General features: G+C 40.5%; 1 protein-coding gene across 2 annotated transcripts in view; it reads left to right on the top strand.

The window, feature by feature from the left end:
* Nucleotides 1-304: 304 nt before the first annotated feature.
* The window catches only part of CDC42SE2 (CDC42 small effector 2), a 130,810-nt gene continuing 105,413 nt past the window's right edge, over nucleotides 305-25,701 (top strand). The window contains exons 1-2 of one of the 2 annotated variants that reach the window (XM_030567500.1): nucleotides 305-688; nucleotides 13,229-13,309. The gene's annotated coding sequence lies outside the window, so the exon portion shown is untranslated. The remainder of the gene's footprint in view (nucleotides 689-13,228; nucleotides 13,310-25,701) is intronic. The other variant, XM_030567499.1, reaches the window with a different exon arrangement.

The raw sequence follows: 25,701 nt of genomic DNA, 5'->3' as shown, positions 1-25,701 counted from the left end.
TGCAGTTATCCCCTGCGGACCCAGGCCTAGAGAGCACACTCCGGGGCCAAGGCTGCGCCGTCAGGCCTGTGGGACTGGCTGGTGAGCCCAACTCCACACTCTGGCCTCCTGCCACCTCCCGCCGGGGACGCCCCTGCCGCGGGCGCCCAGGGAACTCTCCCCGCCGGGCGCACCAGACCAGGCGCCAGGGGGCGCCCCCCGCCGGCTGCCTGCGCTCTCTCGGGCGGCTCTGGCGCCTGTTTGAAAGTGCGGAGGAGGAGCGGGGCTACGCACGGGGCTGGCGGGCAGCGGCAGCCCGGCCTCCTTTGTCCCCTCCCCTACTCGCCGAGCCGGCAGCGGGTGCAGCAGCCGGGAGCGGAGCAGGCCGGCCTGGGGGGGATCCTTCCCTTCCCGCAGCAGCACCGAGGTCGCCATCTTCGCCTCCCAGGCAGGGCGACGGAAAATCCCTCTAGCCAGGCGCTGCTCGTGCCGCATCCCTCGCCGCCAGCTCCCTGCCGCGGGCACCCAGCGCCTGTCCCCGCCCGAGAGCCGGGGCAGCCGGGGAGGGGAGTGGGCGCGGCCCCCGCCCGCTCCATGTGATCGCCCGGCTGAACAGCCTCCCGCACTGATCTCATCTCCATCCTCCCCAGCGCTGCGGGCACCCGGCGGGAGAAGTCAGACAAAGGAGCAGGCGCTGCTGTAGCGGGAGGTGAGTGACTGGGGGATTTATGGGGGCAGAAGGGGCCTAATTTTCATGCTTCTTCCCCATTTCTATGTAACCCCCTCCTTCAAAAGCCTCCGGCTTCATGTGCACTGGGAGTGGCCTCTTCTCCGCCCAGAGCGACCCCTCGCCCCCGCCTTCCACCATCACCTCCCCTCCCAACTCGACTACAGCTGCAAAGCTGGGATGCAGGCTCGTCCAGCCTCCAGCCAGCGAAGAGGGGAACAAAGCTGGGGCTGGGGGCTCAGGGCTGGAAGACGAGTGTGATCTGTAGTGCGGGTGTGTTGGTGGCAAACAGACAGCCGTACCTGTGTGGACCCCACTGGGCTACGGTGTAATGCACCAGAGCCTGCAGCTCTATTTTCATCCCTGGGAAAGTCCTTCGCTCTCCATTCTGTTGTCACTTCTCTTCCTTCAAAGCCAAAGCAGGAGGAGGGGAAATTCCCACACGCAGGGCACAAATGAAGGCTCACTGTGTAATAATTCTCGCAGTGTGAAGCAAGTTGGGAACAGGAGGCTGAAAAAGCTTGGCAAATGTTTGGTGCCATTGCATAGCCAGTGGTGTTGTCAGTGGTAGGTCAGGTTTCACAATAGCATGGACCAAAGGTTTTGGGGAAGGAAAGCCGAATCTCTCTGATCCTACACACAGTGCTGTGCTCCCCCCCCCCTTTTTTTAAAATAGGCTGTAAACCCTGCAATTGGATATTAGTAAGCAAAAAAAATCTAGGGCTTTCTCTCCCCTCCTCCCTCCAAGCTAATCAGAACATTAACAGAATTAGTGCTTGCACAGCTTGGCTCTTTCTCATGGAGTTAAAGAGAGCAGGAGAGGAAACTCCAATAGGGATTTAGAGCACAAATGTATTATTTTTTTTCTGCTCTCCCTCCCCCTGCTTATCTACAGTGATTATAAGGCCAGATTTGCTTCCTTTCCACAATGCTGTAGGCTTCACTGTGAGTAAAGTGATGCTCCTACAGCATTTAAAAAATATTAGTAGTTAATTCTTTGTTCCTTTTTTGTCAAAGTGGCAGCAAGGACAGTTTCATTTGCTCAAAAATATTTAAAACTGCTGTTTCTGGGGAAAATATGACAATTGAGAACATCGAGGGGGACAGGTGATGCCTTTAACAGGTTGTTTAGTGCAAGTGCTTCTTGAGCTCAAGGACAAAAGGAGGCTTCTTTTTTGCTTTTTTTTCTTGGCACAGAGGGTGTGGTAATGGCACTGAAATGCAGCATTGGTAACTGAACAGGAGTAGGGCACTGTTGACTGCATATGTGAGGAAAAATGTTTGTCCGTTATTGGGTGCTATGGAGGCGTTAACGAGTTCATGGTTGATGTGACAGCTTTATTGTTAACTTATACAAATCTGAGTAAAATACAAAAATTCACTCTAGAGAAATTACCTGACGCTATCCACAAGCTGTATGTGTGAAATCATTGGTGAGTTAGCACCAGCACATCAGAACTATAAGGTAGTGTTGCATGTATGAATTTATCTGTCTTTGAATTTAAACATGTTAATTTCAAAATTCAGTGTTCCTAATACAAAACATCTAAAAAGTCACCTTTTCAAATAAGTAACAAACTCTTGACATATTTTTAAGTTTATTTTGTATGACTAACCATGTGTGAAGAACTTTGGCATAAACTATTGCTTTTCATAGGCTAAGAAAATATAACATTCTGAGGTGAGATTTGTGACTTAGACATCCAGCATGAAATAAGTGTCACACAAGTTCTTCATGTTGTTTTGAACCAGAGGCTGACTGCTCTTTGGGTAACTTGGGGTAAATGTTAAATGAAAATGTTTATTTTTATGTTGAGTAACAAGATCTTCTAGAGGCAATTAAATCAAACAAACAAACAAAAACCCCACAGCCTCTGCTGTAATGACAGCTATTTTTTTTCTGAAAATAAACACTTACAGCTAATTTTTGAGTGCTGTCTGACAGAATTTTACTACTTTATCATAGCTTAATGGTTACCTTGATTTAGTAAATTAAAGATATATCTTTCTGTGACAGAAAAGCTTATGTAATACTATTTTTAAGTTCTCCATTTATCTTCTGAATCCTAACATAAAGGGCCAAATTCTGTTCTATTTTATATGGGTATAACTTGAGTAATTCCAATTATTGTAATGGTATTATGCTAGATTGACACTGGTGCAAGTGAGATTAGAATTTTGTCCAATGATTGTTTGTCTTTCTAGTTTATAATTGCCCATATAATACTATCTTGCTCACACCCATGTTTATCTAAGTAGGGAAGAGCTGATAGCCGATGAAATTCTCTTACGGAACATTTTATATTATAAAATATCTTTGGGGATTTCATAGTACTAAAAAATTGTTGGAGGTAAGCAAGTCATTTTGGAAATAACACCACTTGCATTGTCAATACACCTGTGCAACTGTTAGTCTGTTCCTGATCTCTTTCAGTTTCTATAGTCATTTCCCTTTTTGCCAAAAAAGGCAATGTTAAAGATTAAATGTTGGAGAGTGGTAAGTCTGCCCCTGATCCTGCAGATACTTATGTAAGTGAATAGTCTCACGTAACTCATTGCTTAGTTCAGTGGGATTATTCACTTTGCATAAAGTTGAGCACAGGTGTAAGTATTTGTAGGATTGGGGTTTAAACAATCCCTTAGGTGCAGTAAGAAATTTAGAAGCAAAAGTTATATATTTTTCTTGATAATTAAGATGACTTTATTAGTGCTTAGTGCATTTTCTACAGAAGAGTAGGTTCCTAACTATTCTAGCTTTTTTCTCTCTGAGAAGTAGTGGAGTCATTCCTACAACAAGGAATTCATTTGTGGGTTTTGTTTTGTTTTGTTTCTTCTTCTTCTTCAAGAAACTTCATAACGTTGCTACCAAAGATCTGTAAATTAGGAACTATAAAATTAGCCTTAGTAAGTATTTTTATAACCTGTTGTTACACTGATTGAATGAAGAATAAAGGAACCTGTAGGATCATTACATATAATTTGTTAGTCCATGCCTGAATCTCCTACAGCTTTACGCTACCACAGTAGAGATAGGTGAGACTCAGACTTTTTAAATCTACTGGCTATTTTTATATTATATAACAAGAAAAATCAACTTGTCTTGAAGCATGCCATTAATTCTGACTCCAGGTGCTTGTCAGAGTTCTACTATAGCTGGCATTGTAACGATTTGAGAAAAGTTTGTCATGATAGAAAAAGACGGCAGGAGCTTTTTCAACATCTTGTCTTGATTCCTGTTATCCAAAAAAATAAGTTGATTGATTTTAGCAGGGGAAAGGGAAAAAATAGTATAAAGAGGAAAACTGCAACAGAGTGTTCTAAATGACTTTTTTCTTTTCTGTCAGAATAGACAATATAACGATAGATCATGAGTAATATAGTGGTGACGAGAAACCATCTCATGTCACTTGGAGGCTTTATAGTGAGTAAGAAATGCTTAGCAAATTTTTTTCAGCAAGAACTGTATTAGGCACTAACACTATTAAGTCTTTAGTGGGGAAAACTAGATCCTGATGAAAAATGTTAACCACCAATCACTGTCAAAATTAATTGTTTGTCCACTAGGGTGAGGTTATGATCCAATGTGATGCCAGGGAACGTGACTGAGTGTTTTGAATTCTGTGTATGCGTCTGTTGGCCTTAGCTTTTGGCTGGTTTGCAATTTTTTTTTTCATTTTTTTTTTAACTAGAATTCTAAGCCAAATATAATTCAGCTTTAGGTTTCCCCTGGTAACTGTTAGATCAGTAATATAGAGTTAGTTTAGTTTAATTTTTTCCTGGAAGAACAGCTTCATTCCTAATAGGTTAGTTTAATTTTCATCTGCATGACTCCCCATTCTAGAACCTATTCACTCAAAAGCATATTGGAATGCATCCTAATAGGAGGAATGATGACTCTTGAGGTCACCTGTAGACTATTTTAGGCATACAGATTCTAGCACAAAAGTTAAACATAGCACATCTTATTTTGGAAGCCTTTGCCTCTGAGAAGTGTATAATTCAAAAACTGAAATACAGCAATCTTACTCTTCGTCTGTCAGATCTGATATTTTGCTTCTGTGTGTTGTTCTGACAAAAGTATATACTGAATTAGATTCTTAATAATGACCACATGCAAATTGTTGCCACAGTACAAAAAATAAGCACACATATGAGACCAAAATTGATTAGCTTTTTGGGGGATAAAGAGATACATGGTTACTCAAATTTTGAAATACCTTCATTTTTTAAAAAGAGAAGAACCAAAATCAGATCAGAGTACTATTACAGGTTTGGTCCCTGAGTCTTCACGAGCTTCACACATGCTTTTGTACTACAGTCTGTGGTTACTTCTAAGCTGAGAGGGCACTATCAAACCTTTAGGACACTTCACTAGTTATCTCATTAAAAATATATTAGGCACAATGGCAACAGTTGGATTTGGATTCCCAGCGTTGAAAACACAACCATTCATGTACTAAGTTATCTTGTCCCCTAAATATTTGTCAGTTAAATCAGTCTATTGCTAGTCTTTACAAGTGTCATCTGTGATTTTAAACAAGTTGGTATTCTCCTCCCCTATGCCCCAAATATATACTTTCATCTTTGAGGATGTAAAAACCTGCCTGCTGTAAATGACGTGCTGGAGTACAGTGGTTCTGAAAATGGGTCTGTGGCGTCTTTTTTTTGTCACAGAGTAAAACATTAGTCTTCAAGCAGTGCTGTTTATGACTAGCCATGAACCAGTCAAAAAGCTTCTCAAAGTTTCTGAGGGTGTTTTGACCAGGTAAAAGCACTTGTCTGCATCATGCACAACTGCTTGGTGTCTTTCTTCCTTGGGTGAGCAGTGAGGGCTTTAAGTAGGGGGAGACATTGAGGAAATAAAGACCTTGGATACAAAATGGAAGCAGGATAGGCATAATCAGGTAACTGCACCCACCATATTAAAACAAGTTTATGTTAATTGTATCCCCCTTCACTCTGTTACTGTTTTCACATTCCTTTCAGCAATTATAACTGCTGGAGCGTTAAGGACTGATAAATTGGGAGACTGTCCCATGAGAGGGTTTATTTTTGGGGCTTGCAGTATATTTGTAGTTAGTGTAGGGGTTGGTACTTCAATAGGAGTAGAAGTATTCCGTTAATTAGCCACCCTTCATGGAGGCACAATTAAATAAGTGCTGACATACTTGGAGCATTTTACTTTATCTTCCTCTGTACAGTGGGCAGAGTAACAGGTATTTGGTTATGCATAAGGGTTTATCTACATGTTTCCCTCTGGTAGGACTAGAGCCATAATTAGTGATCTACCTTCTGAAAAAATTACCACAGAATATTAACTTCCTTTTATTATTCTATATTGTTTTATTGGTAACAGAATTCCCAGTCCTTGTCCCTATCCTTTCTAGCACTCACTGATTAGTGATTCATATCAGTTTTCTCTTTGGCATTTTGTGATTATGACATGTGGACAAGGGGGATCCAGTGGACGTAGTGTACTTAGATTTCCAGGAAGCCTTTGACAAGGGCCCTCACCAAAGGTTCTTATGTAAATTAAGCTGTTGTGGGATAAGAGGGAAGATTCTTTGATGGATTGAGAACTGGTTAAAAGAGAGAGAACAAAGGGTAGGAATAAATGGTAAATTTTCAGAATGGAGAGGGGTAACTAGTGGTGTTCCTCAAGGGTCAGTTCTGGGACCAATCCTATTCAACTTATTCATAAATGATCTGGAGAAAGGGGTAAAAAGTGAGGTGGAAAAGTTTGCAGATGATACTAAACTGCTCAAGATAGTTAAGACCAAAGCAGATTGTGAAGAACTTCAAAAAGATCTCACAAAACTAAGTGATTGGGCAACAAAATGGCAAATGAAATTGAATGTGGATAAATGTAAAGTAATGCACATTGGAAAAAATAACCCTAACTATACATACAATATGATGGGGGGCTAATTTAGCTACAACTAATCAGGAAAAAGATCTTGGAATCATCGTGGCTAGTTCTCTGAAGACATCCACGCAGTGTGCAGCGGCGGTCAAAAAAGCAAACAGGATGTTAGGAATCATTAAAAAGGGGATAGAGAATAAGACGGAGAATATCTTATTGCCCTTATATAAATCCATGATACGCCCACATCTTGAATACTGTGTACAGATGTGGTCTCCTCATCTCAAAAAAGATATACTGGCATTAGAAAGGGTTCAGAGAAGGGCAACTAAAATGATTAGGGGTTTGGAATGGGTCCCATAGGAGGAGAGATTAAAGAGGCTAGGGCTTTTCATCTTGGAAAAGAGGAGACTAAGGGGGGATATGATAGAGGTATATAAAATCATGAGTAATGTTGAGCAAGTGGATAAGGAAAAGTTATTTACTTGTTCCCATAATATAAGAACTAGGGGCCACCAAATGAAATTAATGGGCAGCAGGTTTAAAACAAATAAAAGGAAGTTCTTCACACAGCGCACAGTCAACTTGTGGAACTCCTTCCTTGAGGAGGTTGTGAAGGCTACGACTATAACAGAGTTTAAAAGAGAACTGGATAAATTCATGAAAGTTAAGTCCATTAATCTCTATTAACCAGGAAAGGTGTCCCTAGCCTCTGTCAGAGGGTGGTGATGGGACAGCAGGAGAGAGATCACTTGATCATTACCTGTTAGGTTCAGTCCCTCTGGGGCACCTGTCATTGGCCACTGTCAGTAGACAGGATACTGGATGGACCTTTGGTCTGACCCAGTACAGCCATTCTTGTGACACATCCCCAAGGACACCACTTGCTAGAGAGGGCTGCTAGCAGAAGGCAAGATGAAATCACCCAGGTTGACTGAGGTAGCTAGATAGAGTGGTACAAGACTAGGGGTCTTCTTGGATTCAAACTTACAATACAAATATAATAATAACATAATTTAATAACCCCCCCAATAGGGAGCCAGAAAGCAGATGTCAAAATCAGAAGCCCAGGGAACACTCTGAGAAAGCAAATTCTTTCTCTAGGGCTTAGTATATCTTTAATATAGATTTTAAACATTCTTTCCAATATTCAAAATACTCTTTAATTTAGACGTTAATTTGCTTAGATTGAAGGTGATCAGTGAATGGTTCATACATTGGTTAATATATGGCCCACAGCCACTACTTCCTTTTAATACTGAAATTTGGACTGTAGAGATTCTAGGTCTCAGCATCCAATGCTGCTTCTTCATTCAAACATCCTCCTGCTGCAGCCTGCTCTAGCTTTTGATTTTGGCTGTCTACAGTCAAGTTGCCAATGCAGTCCTTGGTTGGACATTTGTTCCTCCTACTCCTTATGGTTTAAGTTGTATGTGAGCTGAAATGGCAATAAATATTAAATGTTTGCTCAGGGTAATTGTGTACAGTGATGTTCCTGCACTATAGAAGAATTGTTGTATGAAAAAATACTGATTCATTCTTATGGTAATATTTGGAATAAACTTCATATAAGCAATGTGAGTTGAGGCTTCTCATATCTTAAGATGAAACCTAATGATAAAAATTGTATGTAATGATCTGTCTTCCCAGCCAAGTACTTGTAGTAGTTTAAAAAGCAAGCAGGGATACCATTTCTAATGATCTATAACTGTTTAGATCAGAACAAAGAACCATTTGTTCCATGTGTGTCTAAAACAGGGTCCAAAACCAGAAAGCAATTTGTGTATTGAATAACTGCTTAGCATACTGCACCTTCATTTGCTAAGCATTTCAGTGTTTTATATATATTTTTTTAACAAGGCATTGCTTGAAGAAATATTTACACTTTTTAAAATGGTTCTCAGCTTGCATTTGCTTTGAACTTTACAGAAAGCATGCATTATATCCATAACAATTCAAATCTGTAAACTGTATGAAGCCTTTAACAAAGTAGAAAATGTGGTGTCACAAAAATCTTAATTGCCCACTTTCACTATATTTTGAGCAAAATCAGCAATTTTCTAGCTATAGCTATCTCAGAAACTGTTAGAACTTACTCTGTTTTAATTTATAGACTTGCCTTTTTGTGCACTTTGTTTTATCAAAATAATTCTTTCCTTTCCCTTTTGCTTGGCTTCAGTGTTTTGAGGTCACTTTTTTCTAGTAAGTGCTTTCCCCCCTCCTTTTTTGACACCAGGTTTTGGGGCAGATTAAGTCTTGCACAATCACTGCACTTAAGTCAAACTTCCTTGTCAAAACCTTTGGGCTGTTAAATGTTGAATTATTCCATGTGGGACACTTCATTATTTATGTGGGTTCCTTTATCTCCCAGTTTGTATCCAATAACTTCTTGCGCTAATTGATAACATTCTCTCTCTTTCTCTCCGTTGCGCACTCTCTCTCTCTCGGCGTTCTGTGATACGGCTATTCTCTATCACGCACCGCTTGCTAAAGGAATGGCTCCTTTTTACATGTATTCCAAATACATCTTTTTCATACAACTTTACAGTCAATTGCTGACTAGTATGGTCCATTTCCTTCAATTAACAGTGTGAGAGAGTGGAATCTTGCAGAGCTGTAGGGTGATAAGGTGGATGAGGTAATATATTTTAGATATTTGGATATCTTTTAGATGTAGCATGTCAGTTCTTTTCTAACTCTGTGCTACTCTGAGTTCTTAGCAAAAATATTTTGTATCCCGTGAGACATTAAAAATGTGACCATAAGGAAAATCAGTATTCTGGGGGTAAAGAATGGTCTTGAGTACTTCAACACTGGAAACAGATTGCGTGGTCCAGAATGGAAGTAATGCCACCAGCAGAGGGCAAACACAGGTGTTTCACTTAGTAGTTCATCTGAGATCATTTTGAGGAAGACACTTGAGACACTGACCTGCAACAGAACAAAATGTAGATTCAAATACTGTACATATTTGCTGAAATTACCTATAACTAGACTTTTTAAATAATCATATTTACCGCTGATATTTCCTACGAATACTGTTCAGTGTATCATACACAAGTATACATTAATGCGTATATGGTGTCTTGAAATCAGTACTGCTTATTACTGGATACAGAAAACAATACTTACGTTTCTGTAAGGGAGTGATTCTAATAAGACACCATAAACATTGGAAAGGTCTGTGGGGTGGTAGAAGAAGCTGTAGGTCAGTAACTCTAGTTACTATTTAAATTTTATTTTTTTTAATTGCATTTTAAGGTAGTGTTTCAGGCAATGCACTACTTCTCTGAATCAATCAGTGGATTTGATATAAATCACAAGTCAGGAAGACTCAATTTAATCATGGATTTCTACATAAAAGTGCATTCTTGATGGTTGTTATAACTTAATACTTATTCTTCACAACTCAGAGATAGATGTAGGTTTCATTTTTAGAAGGTACATGCAATACATTTTTAAAGTGATTTTATTTTGAAAACTTTCCAGATTAGTTTTACAGCTATATCAGAAAATGAATGATTGATTGGTTATTTCATTAGCAAGGGTAATTGAAGCAGATATTTATGAAGTCATTGGGAGGTGATCTCCAATTGAACAGGTTAATCATTAATATTTGAAGGATTTTCTTGCCATGCTGTATTAGGAGGAGAACATCACCAGACAGACATTTAAATTGTTTTAGTTAAATAAAACGTTATGTATTCTGGATTTTTTTCTTCAACAGCAAACATAATATTTTAACAAAACAAGCATATGAATCCTTTATTAAACCTTCAAGTTTTTTAAAATCAGGTTCTTTTTTGTTAAAATTGTTTTTAACTAAAATAGTTAAATGAAATAAAAACAAATTAAATTGACTATGTCATCCAGGTCAACATGAGAAACTTAAAATATTGGCTTCTGCAGCTCACTCAGTTGTTTCACCTTCATTTTCCTGTTTTGTTCATAATCTGGAAAACAAAAACAAGCTTTCCTGCTTTTTCAGGTCCCAAACGATTTGTCAACTTGGAATAAATTAGTCCAAAGGAAGAAAATATTCTTTCTACGGCGGCAGAGGAAGCTACTACTGTTAAAAGTGAGATTATCACTTCAACAGTCTCTGAATCCAAGTGCTTCCACAAGTTCACTGGTGTGACTTTCTTTAAAACATCATCAGCAAACATATATTTCTTGAACGATTCTTATTCCCAAACTGGGTCTCTTTTACGGCCTGCTGCCCTTATAGGTTTTCACTTCTAGTGAGAGAATGGTATGGTGGATCTCAAATCAATGAAGGCTACACTCAGAAAGACCTCAAGACTTCTGGAACATGCTGCTTAAACAGTTTCACTTTTGTTTCTACTGCCTGTCCCTCCCTTCTCACATTTATCTCCAGACTTCTTCTCCTTGTCCAGATCTGTTCCACCCCCAACAGTCTTCTAATCACTGAACTTTTTGAAACTTTGCACTTTTAGAGAGAGGTAAGGGATTGACTGTGTGTACACAAATTTGCAGAGGGACAATAGGGTTGAGGTCTGTTATTTCTCTCCTTTTATATATTATTTATTTAAAAACATTTTTGCTGTTAACAAGCATGTTATCTCTGGAGACACAAATCCACAGTTTGAGAACTGCAAAACTAAGCATCTGTGATGATATCTTCCAGACTGAGCACTGAGTCCCATTGGGTAGATAGAAAAATTAACCTGAATAATCTGTACAGAGAAGCCCCTGGAACCCCATAAAATTAAGTCCCTAAATCCATGAACTGTTGGAACTCATTTACAAAACTTTTCTTAAACATTACATGAATGTATTGTCTCATCCTATAGAATTAGAATTTATAATCCCCATTCCGTGATGAGATAGCTTTGAGCTATAATATATCTTAATTAAAACCATCTTTAGATAGGTTTTTTCCTCAAAAAGCATTTTATCAAAAAAATCTGATTTAAATTTTAAAAAATCAGATTTTTAAAAAATCATTGATTTTTATTCACCCTGATCTGCATGTGGCGTGGACTTTTTCAGTAGTACAAGCAGGGCCTGCTATGTTTCATCAGGCTCCTTTATTTCAATATTAAATTATTTTTCTTTCTTTCTTTCTTTCTTTCTTTCTTTCTTTCTTTCTTTCTTTCTTTCTTTCTTTCTTTCTTTCTTTCTTTCTTTCTTTCTTTCTTATTATGGCCGTACTCTGTTTACAGAGATAAAACTCAGTTGCCTCTGGCTTTGTTGACATAAAGGTCGTTTGTTTGACGAGGAAAAAAGCTCAGAAGTAAAACAGCTATCTTGTAGCAGGTAAAGCTTCTGAATATTAGGGCTAGTTAGTGGATTTAAGCCTGCACTGAGGTGGATTTGGAGGGGTTGTACACCAGTACTGCTGCTTAATTTAACTGGCTGCAGGGTGGGCTCACCATGCACTAGTTCACAATTGTGCCATTGGACCTGGCTACTGGACAAGGATGCTAAGAAATTAGGATTCTAAGGAAACTCTGTAGCCCTCACACCTACCCTCCTGTATATGCAGGCACAATCTTGTCTTAATATCTAAGATTTCAGTGCACAGTTTTTCTTCCATAGTCCTTCCCGACCAACTCCCATTGATTTAAATGGGACAACTCACATGCTTAAGTACCTCTTGTAAAATTTGTAGCCAAATTGAAGTTGATGGCAAATTCCCATTGACTTCAGCCCTCAATTCTAACTTCGTTTGGATGATGCATATGCAGAAAGTTAAACACATGTAAATGTTTGCAAGATTAGAGCCTTATTTGATGCAATTTTGGTAGCATTGATGGATAAGAGAAATTGTGGAGTTTTGTACACAGATTCATGGCCTATACTCTGTGCCAGGGTGGGTGGATATTCTAGGTTCCCCACACACACACACACACACACACGTCTGCTGGTTGCCGTGGCATGGCGTGACAGTTATAGTAGGATATGAAACAGTTCATTTGACTGCCTTAGGTGGTCCAAAACAGTATCCTTCATGTGATGTGACCTCACATGTATGGTGCACGTGAGGTCATGCTGTGTGATCCTTTGGGGGCCAGATAGAATTGTCCTGCAAGCCAGATCGGCCCTTCGGACCACCAGTCAGACAATGCACAGCTGGACAGGACTTGCATACGTAGCTGGCAGGCCACTGGCTTGTTGTCTGTCTTTATTTCCCGCAAAGTACAAAATGCTGAGGAAGAATGTTCCCTGTTCCATGGAACTCGCAACCTAGACAGACAACTTACAATTCAAACAAATGTATTTATCTGGTTAAAGACTATGCCAACCAAGCAACACACAGTGGTTTGAGCATTGGCCTGCTAAACCCAGGGTTGTGAGTTCAATCCTTGAGGGGACCATTTGAGGACTGGTCCTGCTTTGAGCACGGGGTTGGACTAGATGATCTCTTAAGGTCCCTTCCAACCCTAGTAATCTATGATTAGATAGTCTTGTTGTTTTGGCATTGAGCAACGTAATATTATTTGGAAATTCAAATAATTGTGATCAATTTATATTGCTCAGAGAATCCATTTTCCGGAGCAAACAAGTCTAAAGAATTGGTGGAAGAAAATGCATTATGCTACAGTTCAAGTACTTGCATTTCTAATAAAATAATAAGGGTGATTATTACACTCAGAAGGACCAGAGAATAATTTGGATCTTTTTCTTCATACCAGATTCCCTCTATTTGGATTTTTAATTTCCCTCCCCTCTCCCCTGTAACTGGAAAGGTGGGGTAGAGGATTGCTTATGCTCAGGTAGGTCAAATTTAAAAGATATTTTAATCAGTGTGTTCTGTCCTAGGACAGTATTTATCAAATGTTTGTGACTCATATTGTCTCTTTAAATGTAACCTAATTTGTATTCACATCTAATCAAAGATACTAAGGGCATTTTAGATACAGTGCTACTCCAAAATTCCAGGCAACAAATGGTGTACATCACCATGGTAATGTTTGTGTGGGAAGCACGGTAAAGCCAGAAGCTGACTTTAGTATATTACATGTGTTCACTGCCACTAGAAACTGTCAGTTCTTTGAAGTATGTGGCTCTTTGGGCTTAATTAATAATATGATACAGCCAGTGCTGCTAATGGCCTTAAAAAACAAAAAACAAATCCCTGTATCTGATTTATTGTGACCTGGCAGCTAATCTGCTCACAAAATCAAAGAGATGAGAGTATTGGTTGGCTTTTTTTCTTTATTTTGACAATGACATATCAAAACTTAGTGAGACTGATAAACAAAAGTCGTTTGTTTACTGCAGCTCTGAGAACGTCATAGAGAGGTCTAAGACACCTCGGCATAGAAAGGGATGTCTTCAAAACTGGAGCTGCATATTAAAAAGGCTACAGTTGTAGCAGCTCATCATCTGTTGAAATCCTGCCAGATCACATCCTGACATGTTTTAGATTCTTGCTTTGTAGGTATGTCAAGAAACTTTATGCATACTACCATTGCACTGAGTATGGAATGAGTCCTGAATCACAAGGTCCATGCTATCTCTCCCCTCCACCACCATTTTTATTCTCCAATTTCTAGCAACGGTGAATGTTTTACCCACTATATCATCTACCTATGTCACCAACATCAGCTTGTCTCCATTAGTGAATACTGTGTGTGTCAGTGAAAGCAGAATGTATGTCATGTTTTAAAAATAATAATAAAAATTAACCTGAAACTCCAAAATGAGTCTAAGAAATAATTGCAGTTTAATATTAAAAGTAATGTATCTTTCTGTAGAGGTTGGGCTAGCCTTCATACTGGTTCAAATCCAGACTATATTTTATTGACATGCATATTGGGTGGCGTGAGAGAATGCGTAGGGAGTCCCATCCATTTCTTATTTGACAGGTAATCACATTAGAAAACAACCAATATGTCGAATTTTTGTAGCCAATCTCATTGGAGAGGCAAGAACAAACTGGGTTGTTGATCCCCAGAAGGAATCTCTGCATATCAGGATTCAATACCCCGCCAATGTGCTTTGTAGGAGAGCTTCCAGCACTACTTACAAATCTGGATAAATTTTGTGTGGGTTAAGTCTCAGTCTTAGCTCTTAAGGTTCTGAATTTGGTATCTGCCAAACTTGCACATCAAATTTTCTGGAAGTAGTTTTATCATCTACAGAGCCATTTGAGCAATGATATGTGTTAAACTCACAGTTTGGTGCATTTTTGGTAGAGGTGTTCCTTTTGTTTTAGTTGCTTAAAATGGTTTTCCTTCATTGAAAAAACATGGAGCTCAGTTATTTTTTACAAAGTTAAATCTGTCCTCCATAAGAGTAAATTTGAAAAGTGATGACTATGAAAGGCTTAATCTCATGAAAACAGGTTTCAGTTCTTGGAAGCTGTGAATCTGTTCATGCAGTGGAGCAATTTTTTAGCTACTGATTTATTAAAGACCCCATCATACACTGGTTGAGTGAGACAGTTTAATGATCACATATTAGATGTACTGGTGTCCTATTCTTGCTAATTTTTTTGTTAAAGGACGTGACTTTATTATTTTTACTTTAAATATTGATTTGTTTCTAAAACCATGTTTCTCCACACGTGTTGAGACTCCTCAAATATATTGAATTTTGAGCACCTGCCAGTTCTAACATGTGCAAGTTCTATATTAGAACAGAGGCTTTGTTTGGGCATTTGTGTGATTTGAAGCAGACGTGCTGGGGGTTATTTGAACTACATGCTGATGCTTGCTTTTAATTGATTTTAGTTTCTTAGGTCAAATAGGAATGAACATTCATTAGTTAATGTAGGCTTTGCCCTGATCTGATTGTTTCTACCACTTCCAGGTAAAGATGCTACTTTTGAAAATAGGTTTCCAATGACAGAGCAATAGAGTTCTGAGGGGATCCTTCTAAAAGAAGAAAAATTTCTTTAAAAACTTACATATTATTTCACCAAAACAGAGGGAGGAGGAGCGAGTACAAAAGTAAAAAGGCTTCTTTACCCTTTAGGCACAACAGGATGAGATGGGCCCTGCAGTACTGATGTAAGATTAAAACTTGTTTTTAAACTACTGCAATATCTTTGCACAGTGGAGTGAGCTAAGAATGGACTGGCAGACTTCATTTAGAGTTTCCTTTTTTGTCGTTTAAGGTCAAATACTTGTAAAAGTAGGGTAGTGCATACACTGGATTTCTGCAGTGTAAAAACTATGCCAAATACATTTAGATTTTAATTTGAGTTGGATAAAAGTACACAGTGACTTCAAGACTGACCTCATTGAACTTTTGAGACCCAACCAGGGCTGGTGCAACCATTTAGGCAACCTAGGCGGTTGCCTAGAGCACTAAGATTTGGGCAGCGGCCAGATCTTCGACCGCTCTGGTCGCTGCTGGCATTTAGGCGGAGGGAGCTGGGGCAGGGGAACGCGGGGAGGGTCGCCTGCAGCAAGTAAGGGGGGAGCGGCATGCAGGGGAACTCCCCACCCCAGCTCACCCCTGCCCCATCTCCTCCCCGAGCACGCTGTTGCTGCTTCACTTCTCCTGCTTCCCAGGCCTGCGGCACCTAAGCTGATTGGCACCGCAAGCCTGGGAGGTGGGAGAAGTGAAGCAGCGACGGGGCTCGGGGAAGAGGCGGGGTGGGGTGAGCTGCTTCACTTCTCCCACTTCTGAGGCTTGCGGCACCAATCAGCTTAGGTGCTGCAAGCCTGGGAGGCAGGAGAAGTGAAGCAGCGACAGCGTGCTCAGGGAGGAGGCGGAGGAGGGGTGAGCTGGGGCGTGGGGTGTGCCTCAGGGCGAAAGATGGGGCGTGGGGAGCTGCTGCGGGGAGGGCGCCTCAGGGTGGAGGGGGGGAGCTGACGCGGGGGGGGCACCTCAGGGTGGGGGCTTGGGGACGGGGTAGGGCGCCTAGGGTGCGAAACATCCATGCACCGGCCCTGGACGCAATGCTGTCAGATTTCCCTTGCTGGTGGTGTTTGTGCCATATAGTCTGTTAATTCTCAATGTCATGTGACATTGAGCAAAATGTGAAAATCGATCAGGATGAGTATTTCTTTTACTTGAGAAAGGAAAATAAAATTCTATTTTGAGGCAGATTAGGACTGAGAATATTCAGGTCCTATTTGAAACTATTTGATTCAGTGGTTTCAAAGTCTGAAAGTGTTTTTTAAAAGTAAATTCTATAATGTTGGAATTTACCTCTTAAAAATGTTGAAACTATCTGAATTTTGATGGCTTTTAATAGAATTACACCTATCATGCCTAATCTGTTGCATGAGCCTCAGCTCCCTGCTGGGAAATACAATGCAGTATTATTTAAGCCTTCTGAAAGGGATACCTACCCCCCACATAGAGATCCTGATACACTGGCAAGGATTTCTAAAAACTGGTTTTCAAATACATATTTTGAGTACATTAATTTCTTTAGGCCTCTTGAAGAAAGTCATTTTAAAAGTGCTCGCTTGGGGATACAACCACCATTGACAGGGTTTTGCCATTAATTTCAGTGAGAACAGGACTGGGATGTTTATGCATTAAGAACTGTCATTATTCAGCAGATCAGAGTGGATAAAAATCAATGATTTAAAAAAAAATCCAATTTTTTAAATTTAAATCGGATTATTTTGATAAAATGCTTTTTGAGGAAAAAATCTATATAAAGATCGTTTTAATTAAGGTACATTATAGCTCCAAGCTGTCTCGTCATGGAATAGAGATTATAAATTCTAATTCTATAGGAAGAGACAATATATTCATGAAATGTTTTTAAGAAAAGTTTTGTAAACGAGTTCCAACAGTTCATGGACTAGGGACCCAATCTTATGGGGTTCCAGGGGCTTCTGTATATATTGTTTAGGTTAATCTTTCTATCTACCCAATGAGACTCAGTGCTAAATCTAGAAAATACCATCAGAGATTCTTAGTTTTGCAGTTCTCAAACTGTGGATTTGTGTCTCCGGAGATAACAATGTTTTAAAATAAATAATATATAGAGGAGAGAAATAACAGACCTCAACCCTGTTGTCCCTCTGCAAATTTGTGTACACACAGTCAATCCCTTACCTCTCTCTAAAAGTGAAAAGTTTCAAAAAGTTCAGTGAATAGAAGATTGTTGGGGATGGAACAGATCTGGACAAGGAGAAGAATTCTGGAAATAAATGTGAGAAGGGAAAGACAGGCAGTAACAAAAATGAAACTGTTTGAGCATCATATTCCGAAAGTCTTGAGGTCTTTCTGAGTGTAACCTTCATTGATTTGAGATCTATCATACCATTCTCTCACTAGAAGGGAAAACCTATTAAGGCAGCAGGCCCTAAAAGAGACCCAATTTGGGTTTCATCTATCTGAGTTGTGAAGAATATGTATTAAGGTTATAACAACGAACAAGAAGCACTTTTGAGTAGAAATCCATGATTAAATCGAGTCTTTCATCACTAGTGATTTAAATCAAATCCACCCTGGCAGGTGCAGAATTAACCCTTGATTTCATGTTTTACAATTACTTATACTTTGTTGATGCAACTTTCTGCAGACAACTGATTATTTATTTTATAATGCTTTTATTGTTTTATCTTGATATCTTACCTTGTTAGTCCTCTCTTTTGTGGGTAAACTGAAATGTCTGGTGGTTGGTCTTTTTAATAAAAGCAACAACAAAAAACAAAGCTGACTGATTGGAGTCCTCAGTTAAATGAATAATTTGTATTTGGACACTTTGATGTTGGAACTGGCTTAAGACTTACTTTATTTATTTATAGGTAGGTAGAACTGCATTTTAAAGCTAGTACCATAAGCATAAGGCTCTATCAAAGTCAAGGTCCGTTTTGGTCAATTTCATGGTATAGGATTTAAAAACTTAGTCAATTTCATGTTTTCAAATTTTTATAGCTGAAATTCTGCTGTGTTGTGGTTGTAGGGGGTCGCAAAGCTGTTGTAGGGGAGTTGTGGGATTGTCACCTTCACTTCTGTGCTGCCTTCAGCCCAGCTCTGAAGGCAGCAGCCCTGGAGCTTCCTGCACCCAGAAAGGCACCCAGAGGTGGGTCTGATCAGCCCTCTCTGCCCAAAGGAGCAGGCAGGGCAAGAGGAAGTCCCATCTCTGCTCAGGCTGGCTGCACCCACAACTGGAGCCCCGGACATGGGGCATCCCTAGACCTGCGCTTTCCCCTCAAGTAGCTAAATTTCATGGGGGAGGTCTGATTTCATGGTCTGTGACACATTTTTTCACAGCCGTGAATTTGGTAGGGCCATACGTATACAGAAAACATAACTGCAGAAATTATTTTAGACCGGAGTGGATCGAGTGGTTTAGACATAACATGATATGCTTCAATTGAATCGGTTTGATTTTTTCCAAATCTGTATAAAAACTATTGGTTTATTAAACGCTGCATTATGTGACTTTTTTTCTCAGTAGATTAGGGGGAGGGATTAGTTGATATGCAGATAGAATTCCCAAATGAATTGTTTTCTGTTTTCTTCCTGCACTAATACATTTCAGTCAGAACCCTATTATGTTTGTTAACAATATCTTGAAGTTTGTCACACAATATATTGAAACTTGTGGTGTTTTGTTCAGACTTGTGATGTTCTGTATTTCACTTCTCTAAAAGAGTGGCTATTTCTGCTGTAACAGCACACTGCTAATTGGTATGCTGTTGCACCCTTTAAGGGACTCTGTATCTCATTTCCTATCTTGTTTCACATTTTGTCATCTTTGCTTTGACAAACTGCTTGTTGTTGAACCTTTTCAAATGAGCTGATATGGCTTTTACACTATTATGGACTGAGTAGCAGAATGACTGTCTGAGCAGACATCAGGTTGACAGGTTTATGCTTTATGCTCACATTGTAAAAGATAACACTTTGCAAAGGTTAAATTTTTGTTAGATTACTGCTTTTTGTGATGTTTAGTGTTGTGAAATGTTCTGAATTATTAGCCCTGAATGAAGTTTTCTGCCTATGTACAACTTCAGAGTGCTTCACAAATGCTAATACTTATGATTACTGATAATTAATTATATTACTACTAAGTGGGCAGGGTGGTATACCTGTAAAGTACTCTGTAAACACTTAAACAAATGTGCCTCAGCCTTTACCTGGAATAACCACCAGAAGAGTTGAAAGGGTAGTCTGATTTGCATACCCATTAACCTTCTGGCCTTCTTGCTAAGAGTATTAAAAAAATGCAGTTATGGTGGTGGTTTTGTGAATTAAATTGTCCAGTAGGAGCGTGTCTGAGACCACCAACATGACTCCTGTAGGCTTTTGAACTATCATCAGAGGATGATTTGTACCAGCCTGGGTATCATACCTATGATTTATATAAAATGTCACTGTATAAAGTTGGTTCTGCTTGTTCTGTATTCCCTTGCTGACATCAAGGTCTTGAACATTACAGCTTATGTACATGTTATGCTAAATCATTTAGTATCGTACTTAGCCTGTTTTTCCCTTTTAAGAGGAAAACAATGGCACATCTGCTATAGGTTTGAAAATATTACATTACCCCTTCCCCCCAAAATATGAATGCAGTATTATTCACTGTTTTAAATGCATTAGCTTACAATCCGAATAGTTAAGGGTCTCCCAGCAATATAAACTCTATGCTCTTTAAGGTGTGCACTACAGTAAGGGTTTTATTACGTATCAGGAGCCAGATTCTGCAGTGAGCATATTAAGGAAGAAGAAAGAGTAATCAGTTCTGCAATCAGATTTACTAACATAACCCCTACCCTACTAATTTCACTTGGGCTCTGCATAGGTGTGGGGATCCAGACCAACAGATCTGATTTCGGTGTCAGAGCCAAAGAAAGTTCCCCTTGCCCCTAAATGGCTAGTTATGGAATTCACATCATAGCCAATGTCTAAGAAGGTATCCAGCCATGCAACTGAAATCTCAGCTAAAACTGAGGTTCCTGTGAAAATGCAAGTCTCCCTAAGCAAATTCCAGGATTTAGTATGCTTTTATATTTAATTTGTTGAGTACCTGCCGAGCCCAGTGTGGTGGCTGTTAATTACAGGCTTGCTGCCCAACAGTACTGTAGCATTTAATCAACAATTAAATGTTCTACCAGTCATTCCTTACATCTTAAGAAAAACACTTAAGTTATTGTTATGGTGTCCCCCACTCCAGAGAATTGTGGGGTTACCCCACTCCAGAGAATTGTTATAAAAGGCACATCCTTATCATTCAACTTGACTGTGTTTGGCAATAATCTAACAGTGTCTGTGTGGAGAAAGGTCCATAAATATATTGTGATTACTGTCTGTTACATAGTGCAAGTTTCAAAATGCATAGTAATGTATTAAAAGTTAAACAAACCTCCCAAACATTAACCCATTGCAGTTCCTTTCCCCCATGTGACCCACTAGTGCAGGGGTGACCAACCCGTGGCTCCGGAGCCACAAGTGGCTCTTCAGAAGTTAGTATACGGCTCCTTGTATAGGCACTGACTCCGGGGCTGGAGCTACAGGCGCCAACTTTCCAGTGTGCTGGGGGGGTGCTCACTGCTCAATCCCTGGCTCTGCCACAGGCCCTGCCCCCACTCCACCCCTTCCTGCCCCCTCCCCTGCACCTGCTATGCCCTCACTCTTCTAGGGTGACCAGATGTCCCAATTTTATAGGGACAGTCCCGCTATTTGCGGCTTTTTCTTATATAGAAGCCTATTACCTCCCCACCCCTGTCCTGATTTTTCACACTTGCTGTCTGGTCACCCTATGCTCCTCTCCCCTCCCCCCCGCCACTCCCCACCCAGCCTCCTGCACGCCACAAAACAGCTGATGGGGAGGTGCTGATCAGCGGAGGTGCTGGGAGCAGAGCGGTGAGCTGATGGGGGGCTGCTGACGAATTACTGTGGCTCTTTGGCAATGTACATTGGTAAATTCTGGCTCCTTCTCAGGCTCAGGTTGGCCACCCCTGCACTAGTGTATCTATGACCTATTCTTGCAGTCTACTTCAGTCTTTGACTCAATGGGCAAAACCGGGGTGCCGAACCTCATTTCTGGATTGCTTGCTATAGATCCGAGCCAGCTATCTTAGCCCTTCTTTATACAGTTGGTTGACTCTATTAGCTCTCTCAGTTCTAGGGAAATCATATTCCAAAGTTTTATTTGCTTTGTTTTTTAATATATTTGTATGTTCCAACTCTGTGGTTTTTGAGAGAACCATTCCTATGCTCCTTTGTATGTCTCTTCCAGTTTCTTCTATCTCCCCCCAGTCTCCCTGTCTCTCCTTTCTTCATCTAGTTCTTTCCTCTGTGTTCTCTCTTGTCTGATCATTGTATGTCCTAAAAACCAAACTCTGTTTTCACAAAGGCCTGTTTAGCCACTTCCTGAAACTAAACTCTTTAACACTCTTCTACATTATTTTTTGTACCCTCCATATTTTTAAATCCTTTCACTAGAAACCTGTGATTAGAGCTTCCTCTGCCTCTGTCTCACTGTTCAGATAAGTCCCTGCCCTCTTCTGCATAGCATACTTTTCCAACTCTGCCATTCTTTCCTTTTGTCATACATACCTCTCATTCTATCATGGGTGACCTGGTTTTTCTTCTCCTACTATTTATGCTACAAATTTCCTACAGTCTTATTATATCTTTATCCCTATTATTCTGAATATTTCAATAACCTTCAGACAAAATTATTTGTTAAAACACAAAGGGTTATCTCTATTCTGTGCAAAAGATTTTGAGAGATGGACCTGAGTCAAAGGGACTGATTGAGGGACTGACTGAGTGAATTACACTAGGACGCTAACATGAATGCATCACCATCTACCATACCAAGATCCCAGGTGCCTAGCCCATGTCCTAAGGACAGCAGTGCAATAGGAAAAGCTTAAAGGTCTTCTCAACACAAGAAGTAGTCAACAAAACTCTGCACTGTTCCATGCAGGAGCTGTGTAAATGGCTAGCAAGAGTTGTATCTTAACGAGAACAATGCTGTCTCCTAAACATGGCAGTTAAAGTATGACCTTTAAATGTGCATGAGTATGGGCTTTTTTTTTGCCCTATTTCCCTTCTGCTTATTTAGCAGCGGCATAGAAGAATTCGCATATTGGCAAGGAGTTTTTGGCACCTAAGGTTAAAATGCAATTGGTTGATGCTGTTCAAATATAGCTTTTATAACCTAGTGCCTGATGAGCACCTGTGAGTAATCCATTGGCTGTTAAACCTCAATAATCTCATCTTGCAGTGGGGCCATCTTGCAGTGCATAACCTTATCAAAGCCAAGTATTTAGCAATGTGTTTCCCTCCCATTATTGCTTTTATTAGTTACGTGATCCATCCTTCCTTTTTTACTGAAAAATACCATTGAACTTGCTCTTTTCCCTGTCAGAGTATTTTCCTTATGTGTGCTGTGCCAAAGTCTCTTCATAATGAAAACATCTAGTGCTATCAGAGAAGAAGGGAGTTATTCAGCATGTACAAACTCTGCAGGTCTACAGAATTCAATGAAAAGAGACCCAGCGGGCTCTTGCCATGTGCTGCCTGTTTGGGCAAGGATAGAGTTTTCCCTCTGCAAATGGTTCTCTCTCCTTGGAACTCCCAGCTGTTCCCTCACTCCAGAACCTAATATCATACACCTCAACCAGCCTCCTCTATGCAGCAGATAGTCTCCTTCCTCCTACTGTCATACAGAGAAACAACCTCTCCACTACTCCTTGGCTCTCCTTACTTGTTTAAATATAAACCCAATAGTAGTTCTCTGAGTGACGAGAAGGAAAATACTGGAGAGAATACACTGATGGCACTTCTGGAATAACTAATTCAAATGGAAGATCTGGGGAAGTCACATTCTGGTCATCTATGTGCAGTGATATTGCTGAAATGGTGGAGCAAGTGTGCAGTTCCATTAGACAAAGCTGAAGTTGATTTTTTGGGCTTGGGAAAATACAGCTGCCTAATCATAGAAAGTTGCTCAAACAACCCATTATAAGTAGTGTCATTTGAAGATGCCACAACTTCTACTGTTTGAAGTACACTATTTCTTGTTTGCTATGTCTCTGAACTCCACAGACGGTAATTACAGAAAATGGACCATAGTTGAAGAAAAAACTTATCTGATAAATCTTACAAGTGTCGTCATAAGACATAGGTGCCAAGTTTTGTATAGCTTCATGTGACATTAAGTGCAGATTATTTAATGAACTAATTTGTGTAACGCAAACTTTAAACTTATGATCAATACATTCTGCCCCAAGCAGTGGTGGATGAAAGATATGGAGCTGCTCAGAATTTGGCAGTCATAAACCTGTCAGATCAGGGATGCATGAGTAGATGGGAAGGGGTGATAGGGTATGTCAATAAAGTGGCTGAGAGTGTGCTTCGCAGCATGGAGAGACCGATATGCACTAACTTCGTTTGAGCTAGCATACAAAAATTAGCAGTGTGGCTGCGATGGCATAGGCATTGGCTCTGGTGAGCACCAGAGTACAGCCACCCAAGCTGTAGGGTACATACTGCTACTTTTAGCGTGCTAGTTTGAGCAGAATTAGCACATTTTTCTACTTGTGCTGGGAAGCACCCTCCCAGTTGTTGTGCAGATATGCCGTAAGGGCATTTGTGGTAGGATGCTGGAAGTTGTCTGGGTTAGAGAACTGGATGGATGGTTGGTGGGTGCTTTTGGATGATGGAGGGGACTAAGGCCATCTAGGGGTAGCTGGATGCTGTTGGGGTGGGTGAGTGCTGGGGTAAGTGGGTTGTGAGGTGGAAATGCTGGGTGCTGTTAGGTCTAAAACTGCTGGGGTAGGTGAGTTCTGTTTGGGAGGGAGGCTGGGGTCTATTTAAGGTTGTATGTGAACTGCAGTTGGAGATGTGATTGCACAACAGGCTGGTACATTGGTGCTAGCTTTAATTTAGCTGTCAGGGCTAAAAATAGCAGTGAAGATGTGGTATCACAGACTTTAGTGCAGGCTGCACAGGCATACAGGTACATACTCCTATTGCTAGCTTATGCTGAAGTCCACTTCACCGTGTCTTTGATGCTAGGGGACTGGATGGTGACCCATGACCGGGGGTCTCACTAAGGGCCTTGGGCCTGACTGGGGACAGCGAGTGTGTTGCCTTTCTGGGGTTGGGGTCTGGCAAGGGGAGCAGAGGCAAGCTCTAGGAGCATAGGTTTCGCTGGAGTGCATCTGGGTGTTGTACCAATTATATTAGACCAGTAAAAACCAGCAGGATCTTATTAAAGGGGACAAGGAAAAGATGCCACATTTATTATGATAACAATTTGATTTATGCTTATTTCTTATACACACACATTATGCCTAATACACACACACACACACACACACACACACACACACACACACACACACACACACACACACACACACACACACACATTCATCAGGTGTTCTGCAGCTGCTGCATAGTTACCAGTCCTGAAGATAGCTTAAGTTCATGGCTTGATTTTGCAGCTTGGGTTCGTAGCTTGTGGCAGCTAACTGGCCAGGAAAGCTGGGCACAAGGCTGAGCTGGATCTCTGTTGGGCAGGCACCGATGTTCTTCCATGTTGGCAGCAGAATGTTACCCAGAGTCTCTCATCTCACCCTTCTTTTTTATAGGCTTTTAGTTTGGATTCAAAGTCTATAGGTCTTGCTGTGTCACGCTGCCTCTGGGTTTAGATTGATCACCCATCAATTGCAGGCATGACTTTCAGCCTTGGACCTGGCTTTGATCTTCCTTCTGTTGTTCTGTTGTCCTTTTCTTTTTAGGGTGGATGCTTCTTACTTTGTTTAGGGCTGTTGTCTAGGTCTTCAGCCGTTGGTATTTGAACTCTATCTCATCAGGACAGGCTGGGGCTGGAGGTTGATTCCATCATTCATACATACCTCATTCACACATCTAAACTAAAGTAATAAGATTACAGCAGGGTTTGCAAAAATGAAGGTTGGAGAAAGCTTTTACAAAATGGAGTGAGTGTTTTAAAATGGGGTTTGAATTACAATATGGAACAGAAGTTACAGTATAGGCAAGTGTAGTGAATGGTGAACAGAAGTTACATTAATAAAGTGACAATTTCATTTATCAGTTCTACATGGGGAACCTGGAGCTAACATTGAACTCCTCCATCTTCTGTCTCCACCAGCTAACTCACAACCACCTATTGCTGGTCTTCATTTTCTGCTTGAATCCAGCAAGAAGAGCAGTCACAGTATAGGCAGACATGCCACCTGGCTTCTTGAAGCCAGACTCC

Source organism: Gopherus evgoodei, chromosome 6 (genome assembly GCF_007399415.2).
Source record: "Gopherus evgoodei ecotype Sinaloan lineage chromosome 6, rGopEvg1_v1.p, whole genome shotgun sequence".
In the NCBI taxonomy this organism is placed as follows: Eukaryota; Metazoa; Chordata; order Testudines; family Testudinidae; genus Gopherus; species Gopherus evgoodei.
The sequence above is the reverse complement of the archived record's forward strand: the minus strand, read 5'-3'. Positions and strand labels throughout refer to the sequence as shown.